This window comes from Dermacentor albipictus, chromosome 9 (genome assembly GCF_038994185.2).
Source record: "Dermacentor albipictus isolate Rhodes 1998 colony chromosome 9, USDA_Dalb.pri_finalv2, whole genome shotgun sequence".
Classification (NCBI taxonomy): Eukaryota; Metazoa; Arthropoda; class Arachnida; order Ixodida; family Ixodidae; genus Dermacentor; species Dermacentor albipictus.
The window spans coordinates 57,094,709-57,103,599 of record NC_091829.1 but is presented as its reverse complement, the minus strand read 5'-3'; the positions used below and the strand labels follow the sequence as shown (position 1 = coordinate 57,103,599).

General features: G+C 47.2%; 1 long non-coding RNA gene across 1 annotated transcript in view; it reads right to left on the bottom strand.

Annotated features, from left to right (window-relative positions):
- Positions 1–8,891, bottom strand: part of LOC135896561 (uncharacterized) — an 89,605-nt gene that overhangs the window by 12,864 nt on the left and 67,850 nt on the right. The window lies entirely within an intron of this gene.

The following is an 8,891-nucleotide window of genomic DNA, read 5'->3' as shown; positions in this document are numbered from 1 at the left end:
CAGTGATCCCATTGCATAGATATTACAGCTCGAGCTGCCTTTGGGAACCTGGAAAGCACTGAATTACTTGGCTACCAAAGATACGAGGCAGCCTAACCGAGGACAAAAAGATGTATGTAGCCTTTATTCGGGGGCACGTAAAAAGTACTAATGGCTCTTCAGATGTAGAACAATGGTGTAATAAATCTGGGTTGTACATATGTAATACATTCTTGTTTTTCTTGCATGTACGGTATACTTGTACAAGGTCTGTCTCAGAGGTAGTGAGACTGCATTTGTTAACACACAGGACAGCGTTGACAAATGCACTTTATTGAGTTAGTTCCCTCGGAAAGCTACACGCCATCGCAGACGTGTCTGCTTGTAGCAAGACTGTTCTAATGTAGCTGATCAAAAGTGCTGGCCAGTTGTTGCAGTGGCAGATGCAGAGCACCTGTAGCATCAAATTCGTGTGCTCCGGCAAAACCACCAAAATAGGGTGGAACTTCACTATCCCAGTAACTCCAGAACAGTGCCAGTACCCGCGCTCCCTCAACTACCCTGCTTTGCGGGAGCTCTTGTTTCAATTGTGCAGTTTCTGGTATTGCATTGTGCCTCCCTGCGTTAAAAAAAGAAAAAATGCTTCTTCATGTAGTTGATTGCCCATTCTGCCATTGGAATTAGGCAACAGACTTGAGAACATCGGATAGCTGAGTGTTCCACAGTGATCTCAGTTCAGGACCCAATGGTAGTTCCAGGGACATACTCAGTGGCTTCGAAATCTTAGATAAAGACTAGTAAGTGACCTGTGCGACTCTAGTGACATACTCATAGACTCTAGTGACAACTCGTATGTGGTCACATTTCTGCATTACTACGAGACACAATCCCATTGGACTTGTGAGGATCATTCAGTCAGCTGTACATCACTTTCCCAATGTCACGATGGGATGGAGCGGAACATGCATGTAAAACAGCGAACGGCTCACAATCAGTAGTGTTAATATAGTATTTTTACTAGGGGTTGGTGAATATCACCTTTTTCGAATACGAATAGTAAGTATCGAATAGTTAGGTAAAGATGCATAATACAAGGGACATTCCGAAAGTAAGTTTCTTCATTATTTTCACACAGAAACCGTATTGCCAAAAAAAAAGATGCACCATATGGCACCATGAACTATACACCTTGCGCTATTTTTCCACATAGTCGCCACCTACATTGAGACATTTCTCGTAGCGTGCAATCAGTTTGTAGAAACCACTCTGGTAAAACTCGATGCCCTGCAATGCAAGGCTCGAGATATGACCTTGTATCCAAGTTGTTGATGCTACTAAATGATGTTAATGTTGAACATGTATCCTGCACTCTGTATTGCTTTTTGTTGTTACCGACCATTGCATATGTAATGACTGCTCCCCCCCCCCCTTATGTAATGCCCTAATCCAAGGGCCTTTAAGGGTAAATAAATGATGATGATGATGACCTCTTCACCATCAAATTTGCTACAGTAATTAACTAATAGTACAATTGTTGAACTACACAAGCCACACAGATTGTGCAACTTGGACTGAGCCCAATTTTAAAATTGGAAGAGGCTCCTTGTGAACATAACTAGCTATACTTTGCTGCCGGTGACACATTATATTTAGCACAAGTGAATAAAAAATATCATGATGCTAAAATTGATGGTTATCACTTTGCATATGATCTAATGTGAAGAGAATCACTAGGCTGCAAATGAAGGCACAAGTGATAGGAAAATTTTCAGACGGATAATGTATTACAGACACTTTGGCTAAAGACACCAATATGTGTTGGCAAAACTAGAAATATCACAAATTGTCTGCTGGGCACTTTTACTGTCACAAAGTAAATGTAGATGTCGCACTTTGTCAAGGCAAATATCTCGTTGGGTATAAAAAGTGAACAGTAGATCCTCACTAGCTCACTGTTGAACTAAAATACAAGATGCAAAATACCAAACAGTATAGCGTCCAAGTATTAGCATTGAAAAGGTAGTGACCGAATATTTTCAAGTCTTCTTTTCTGTCTTTAAATGAAGATGCAGTACCTCTAAATCCAGAAGAAATACTTCCAAGCCTCAGAGGACTCTAAATGATTTAATATAATAGCTTTTATACAGCTTGTCTCAATTTTGTTTCTGCTGTGTTGTGATGTCATGACATAGTATGTGGTCATGTCAAAGCAGGAGATTGTGACGCTTTGACACTCGCTTCGGCTTACTCTGCCATCCACTATGCTGCTGCACCGGTTTTCGGAACAAGTAACAGCATACAAGGCATCTAAGCAAGCCAGAGAAAGTGTCAAAACGTCACAATGTCCTGCTTTGATTTTACCCCATACCACGTCATGATGCCAAACACAGTGTACTCCAGGGAAAGTTATTATAATAAATTTTGTAGAGCACTCTAAAGATTGTCCCAATATTTTCTAGAGTTTAGAGGTCTAGATCATTCTTTAATGCAACAGAAAGAGGTTTGTCGAAAATATAATGCCAGTACCGCTTTAAAGCCTATGCAGCAAAAAAAAAATGTATACTTGACAAACACTCAAGTAACGACACCTGCTTGAGTTGCTCATAAAATCTGTAAGGAATTTTTTTCTCTGATTTGTATAGAGCTTTGTGTAGAAATTTTTTTCTTGTGTAAGATGGAAAAGTTTAATACGAAGCTCTAAAGGCATTTTAGATTTTAAAAAATTCTGTACAAACCTTATGAGTCTTTTTCAAGTATTGCTGTGTGATGCTCGGGCACACGCCACAACCATGACTTGATATGTCCCTTGTGGGGATGCGTGACTCTCACGCGTCCCCCGATTTGTTTTCCCGCATAGCTCCCATCTCCTGTAATCCGGCTTCGCCGCGTCGCCTGGTGCCTGCGGCCGTCGGTGTGGTTGAAGCGTATTGCGAGAGATGGCGCGAGTGTGACTCTGCTTACGCCACCTAAAAGCGGGGTTACTTGGGCGCGGAAAGGAGCAGGCGCTTCCTCTTTGGCTCGAGTTCGGCGAGCGGCGCGGACGTTCCGCGTGTGCCCCGATCCATGCTTCTACGAGACCGTCTCGCGAGGCCTCGTTCGAACGCGCCTCTGTTCGCGTGACCGTACGTCCGAACGACAAGGCGTTGGTGTCCAGCATGGGGCGAACATATTCACTCGTTATCCGGTCGCGGTGAGTCGGACTTCCGCGAGTTGTCGCGCGCCCATCGGCATGTCTTGTGGATAGCAACTCGGCTAGCAGGCATTGATCTATGAAAGGTGCATTGAATGCCCTTGCGATTGTTTGCACTACTGTGTTGCCGTCCCTTTGTCCCAAGAGCGCGGGTAAGAAACCCACATCTGGCTGCCCAATGTGGACCTCTTGGGGCATCGGACGATAGTTTTTAACAGTTTTGCTTCGTTCGAGACCTCTTTGAACCGAAGCGTAGGGCTAGCGTGGATTTTGATCGCGAGCGTTGGCGGCGTGCTTTCTTGAGCAAGGCGACGGTGGCTGTATAGTCTGAACTTCTCAACGTGCTAAGCCTTTTCGCAAGTGTTTTCTTTTTTAATGGCACTTTTCGGTACGAGAGCCACGTGGTCTACATCCTGGGAGAGCGAGGCTTAGCGCCCGCGGAGCATTGGCAAGCCTGAAGCGAGTGAGCACGGAAGCCTCGTGTGTGGTTCGAATTTCTTATGTAAATAGCTCCTTCTATCTCTTTGACCCTTATGAAGTCGCGGCACTGGGAGCCGGGTGCCCCTACGGGCTCACTGGTATTGCGGCCTGGCACCGCGGGCGCCCCGACACCGTCTGGGACGGTGGGCGCCGTCAACTCGGATGCTGTGTGCACCGAGCGGGGTAGGACCGCCTAACAGAGGTGATGTCTCCTCGCGGCTGCCTGTTTTGCGCTCATTTTGGATGTTGTTTTTTGGATACCGGTTGTTGTCAGGGTAGCGACGCTTTAGGCCTAAGGCTTTACGAAACTGCCTGTCGCACGTGCAGAGACACAACCTGGTGTACCGTGGCGTTGAGGTGTTGCACTTTGCTCCCCTCATTCTAGTTGGCCTCGCATAAATTGAAATGCCTCGTTCGACTCAAGGAAGCGAGCTTCCTTCGCGTGAACTTAGCATCTAAGTAGCCACCCGATCTTTTGCTAGCCGATCGAGTTGAACATCGTACCACGTGAGCGGTGCGCACGCAGAATTTCTCTCACTTGCACTACTTTAGTGTTTGCCGAGTGCGTTGAGTGTACGTAGCGTGAGCGGAGTCACCTCTGATTTGCTGTTACCTGCGCATCGTCTGCGCTGCTGCCCCGGACTACGATTGAGCCACCCCGGGCAATGGTGATGCTGTGGCCAGTTCGGCGCAGCTACTTCGGCGGCCGCCTGTATCCGGCTCGCAACCCTCGGCGGCAGAGAAAAGAGCCGGCGGTCACCAACAGCTACTGCGGCTCTCGCCAGCAGTGCGTGTCGGCGCGATAGACGCTTGCTGGCGAGTACGAGTCCTAGCCTGGAATCGTGCCATCGAGTTTGCAGAGCTGCTGCTGTGGCAAGTAGACGCTAGACATTACTGTAGACATTGTCCTAAGGTGTACCTTAGGACAATGTCGGCTCGCATGTTATGTACAGCGTGTGGACATTTCCTCGGCGCGGCCACTGTTGCATGTACTACCTTGTTCGCGAAGCACGCGTTGATGTTGACCGTGCGACATGTTTCGCCGGAATATGTAGTGATATAAGGCTGGGGGGATGTGGGGACGCGTGACTCTCACGCGTCCCCCGATGTGTTGTTTTCCCGCATAGCTCCCATCTCCTGTAATCCGGATTCGCCGCGTGGCCTGGTTCCCGCGGCAGTCGGTGTGATTGAAGCGCATTGAGAGTGTGGCTCTGCTAACGCCACTAACAGCGGGGTTACATGGGCGCGGAAAGGAGAATGCTCTTCTTCTTCGGCAAGCGGCGCGGACGTTCCGCGCGTGCGCCGATCCATGCTTCTGCGAGACCGTCTCGCGAGGCCTCGTTCGAACGCGCCTCCGTTCGCGTGAGCGTACGCGCGAACGACCAGGCGTTGGTGTCCAGCATGGGGCGAACATATTCGCTCGTTATCCGGTCGCGGTGAGTCGGACTTCCCCGAGGTGTCGCGCGCCCATCGGCATGTTTGGCGGATAGCAACTCGGCTAGCAGGCATTGATCTACGAAAGGTGCAATAAATGCCCCTGCGATTGTTTGCACAACTGTGTTGTCGTTCCTTCGTCCCAAGAGCACGGGTGAGAACCCCACAGCCTCAACAGCAGCAGTATTTCCCTCCGGCAGTTGACTCACTGCAGCTGAAGTTGAATCGAATGCAAAACAAAGCAGTACTTCAAGTTGCATTACCCAGCAGTTGGAGCGATGTGAACGCAGACAAATAAAAGTAATAAATAACAGGTCCAAATACAATACACGGTTGTTTATTAGTTTTCATTGACTGGCATTAAACTGCACCTCCCAAAAGTATTTTTCAGTATGTTTCTGAATGTGCCTATAAGCAGCAATTCATTCACAAATGTTGGCTTCAAGAGACCTGATTATGCCCCTACTATAAATGTTACAAGACATCCAGACATGAATGGCCCACTGAATTAAACAGCGTTGTTTTTAGAGCTCCTGGCCAGTGGAATCGAATCCACGTTTACAGTGAGCAGGTCGACAGGAGGAAGGTTTTCTACGTGCCTTACCGTACGCGGCCGGCCAGACACGAATCCAAAGTGGATGTACTAGCCTGTACTCTTGACAGTACCTGAGAACTTGTCGCTGCAGGTTTTGGCAGAATCTGTATCTAGGCCGCCCGCGTCGTTCGCATCGTACGGAAGATCCGAGAAGCCGTTTTGCTGGTTCAACAATTTTAACTGATGAATGAGCGGCCTTTTAGTGAAACAGCTGTCTATCACCCTACGCCGTAAGGAGTCTGCAACAGTGTTCACAGTGCCCGACGTGCCATAACATCACTTTTGAATTTTCTAAGTGAGCCTGGTTTAGACGATCCCCTCTAGAACCTGTGAGACGTGCAGTCAGTGCGAAACGTGTTTGCGCAATAACTTTTTGTGACAAGATTACTTTTTGTGTGGACAAGATTACTCTTGCGTGTATTGCGTCTACAGTGCGCATCCGCATATTGGACGTGTATATAGTAGCTAATTGTACCATAACATAATCATCCGCCACCTGCCTTTCCCTGTATTTCCTACTTCCCCTTTCCCCAGTGAGGAGTAGCAGGCTAGAGACACTCTCTCCAGACCGACATCTCCTCCTTTCTCTTCATTAAAATCTACTACTAGTCCTCCTCTCCGGTCACTGCACCATCACACTCTGGATACGGAGTTCGACCGGCTCGAAAAATGGCGTGGTGCAATCTGTTATCGAATCGGCACTGTCACCGCTACTGTCGCTGGCATCGTACTGTCCGCTTTCGCCACAATGCTCGCAGGCTCGTAGTCTGTGTAATGTTCCCTCTGGAAAGTTGACATGGTATCCGAAGAATATTATCTCTGCTCAAATTGCGTTTTCAGATACCAGCATTTAGTTTAGGGCGCTACCGGAAAATGTTTTGAGGTGCCTGAATGTTTTATCGTGCCCTTTCGCCGTCTTCTCATTAGCCGATCGACAGGGAAACCTATGCATGGTCTGGTTGTCGCAGCTCGCCATTGGTGAATTGTTACCTTTTGAGACAACAAATTTAGACGAAAGAAGACTCACCTTCTTTCCAGAAGCAAACACATGTACTGAAGTAGCTCGGCAACTTTAGTTTCTCGAGAGGCGCGAGGGAAAAACAAAACGAACGACGAAGGCCCGGATCTTAGCGACCGCGACCCTACACAAATACAAAATGCGCGGGAATCCAAGTGTAAGCCGCAGCAATGCATCGGCCAAAGCCGCAGCCGTCATCTCGTCTCGCTTGTATAGCTTGCGACCGCTCGAGACTAATTCCCAGTGCTCACGACAATACATCCAACATTCTTTAGTTGTACAATCAAATTATTATAAAATTATACAGCGCACGCTTCATTTATTTCCTAAGCTAGGACTTTTGTTGAGTCTATCACCATGGTCATTATCGTTGAGCGTAAACAATAGTGGAGTGCTTCGGACCACGCTCTCCCGCTGAGGCGTCGCATGTGGAAAAATTGTGCGAGGGCGCTGCGAGCGAACTAAATTGCGGCGGTGACGCACTTCGCAGCAGATTCAACGTGATTTCGCTGCGGGCGCTGGCACCGACTGCGAGCGCACGCTCTTAAAATAGTGCTTCGTTTTCAACGGCAAATTTACATTGACACCTTTTTGCTACGGATACGTATTTGAGGCCTCACTGCAAAGCATGCGCGTTTCACTGCAAAGTATGCACAGCCCCAGCAGCACGTTCCACTCAACCCCTGTTCTAGTACATACCACTGCAAACAAACACAAAGGCGGGCGATAGACCAAAAAAGATATACGAAAAATGACAGCTTATTTTGTATTAGGCACAAATTCCTTATTGCAGAAAAGAGAAGGCCGCCCAAGGGCGTTTTGTGTTTGCAACGGGATTTTCATTACCCTGGATAAACATGTTATTCTAAAGTTACCGCGGTCTCTCAAATGCGATGTTTGAGAGAGTTCTGTGTTCATGGGTAGATCACCGTGCGGTATATATGTGTAAAATAGACAAAATATGAATCTTTTTGTCATGATTTCATTAGGCTACAGATAGAAAACCTCGCTGGTGGAAGGACACCAATGAAGTTGGCGCTCGGAGTCCAGCCACGCAGCTCAACAAGACAATTAATGTGTGTCTGATTACGTTATTTTTTCTATAGTGTTTTTTTTTTATTGAGATGCATCGTGCATTGACATGCATCGTGCGATGTTTATGCGACGGCGTAATTGGTGACGAAGACGGTGCATAATGTGCATCTACAGCGGGCCCTGCGCACTGACTGTTCAGAAATTTACATAGTTATTTACACAGCATCTGAGTAAATGTAATCCACGCAGATGGACAAAATGGTTAAAAATGGTTAAACAACTTCCCAGAAAGCGCAACAGCCAGGCACAACAAACAGCCCGCATGCATTTCTGCACTACACAATCTGCATCCAGCGCAATTAACAAAACTCCGCAGGCATTGTCCCGTGGACGTCCATTTGCAATCCGAAACCAAACGTATACTAATACGGCCGCAGGTGATCTTGTGCGGACGTCCACAGGATTTTCATTTTCGGATACAACATATCACCCAGACTGTGAACGTCTTACGATCGTCCGCTGTCGGCTCGGGACGTTCGGTTCTCTCTCGGACATTGCGGGCGTCCTGAGGATATTCGTTGTCCAATGGAGCATGGAGGAGGGGGTATTGAATTTTTTCGCCGCGTGAAAACCCTAAGCTTATTTAATTGTAAAGTTTTGACGTTTCGATGGCACATATGTTTTGCTAGCTGAAAATGTTCGAAGCGGCAGTTCAGCATCTTCTTCTGGGATTTAGAGGTCCTGGACCTTCATTTAAACTGATAAAAATATTGAGGAGAGCCCGAAATATGTCAATCTATACTACGTTAAGTAAGCTATTTTGGTAAATTACGCTGTACAACGGCGATGTGGCCACTGCTTTCGTGGGAGGAGACTTGGTAATGCAGAGAAGCAACAAACGCGAAATACGGTGCGTGACATCACCTTGAAGTTCTCGCACCAGCTGTGCCTGGTACGTGATGTTTATTTTTTACTATGTCTACCCGAGTCTAGACAAACGTGTATCGGCAAAAGAGAACTGCACCACGCTTTCTAAACGAAGACTCAACGCAAACATTTCACGAGAGATTTTGTAGCGCCAAAGAACCCAAATATACGAAAAAATACTTAAAAATTCGTGACGTCACACTGGTGTATGGTGCTGAGGCTGCGGCGAGAAA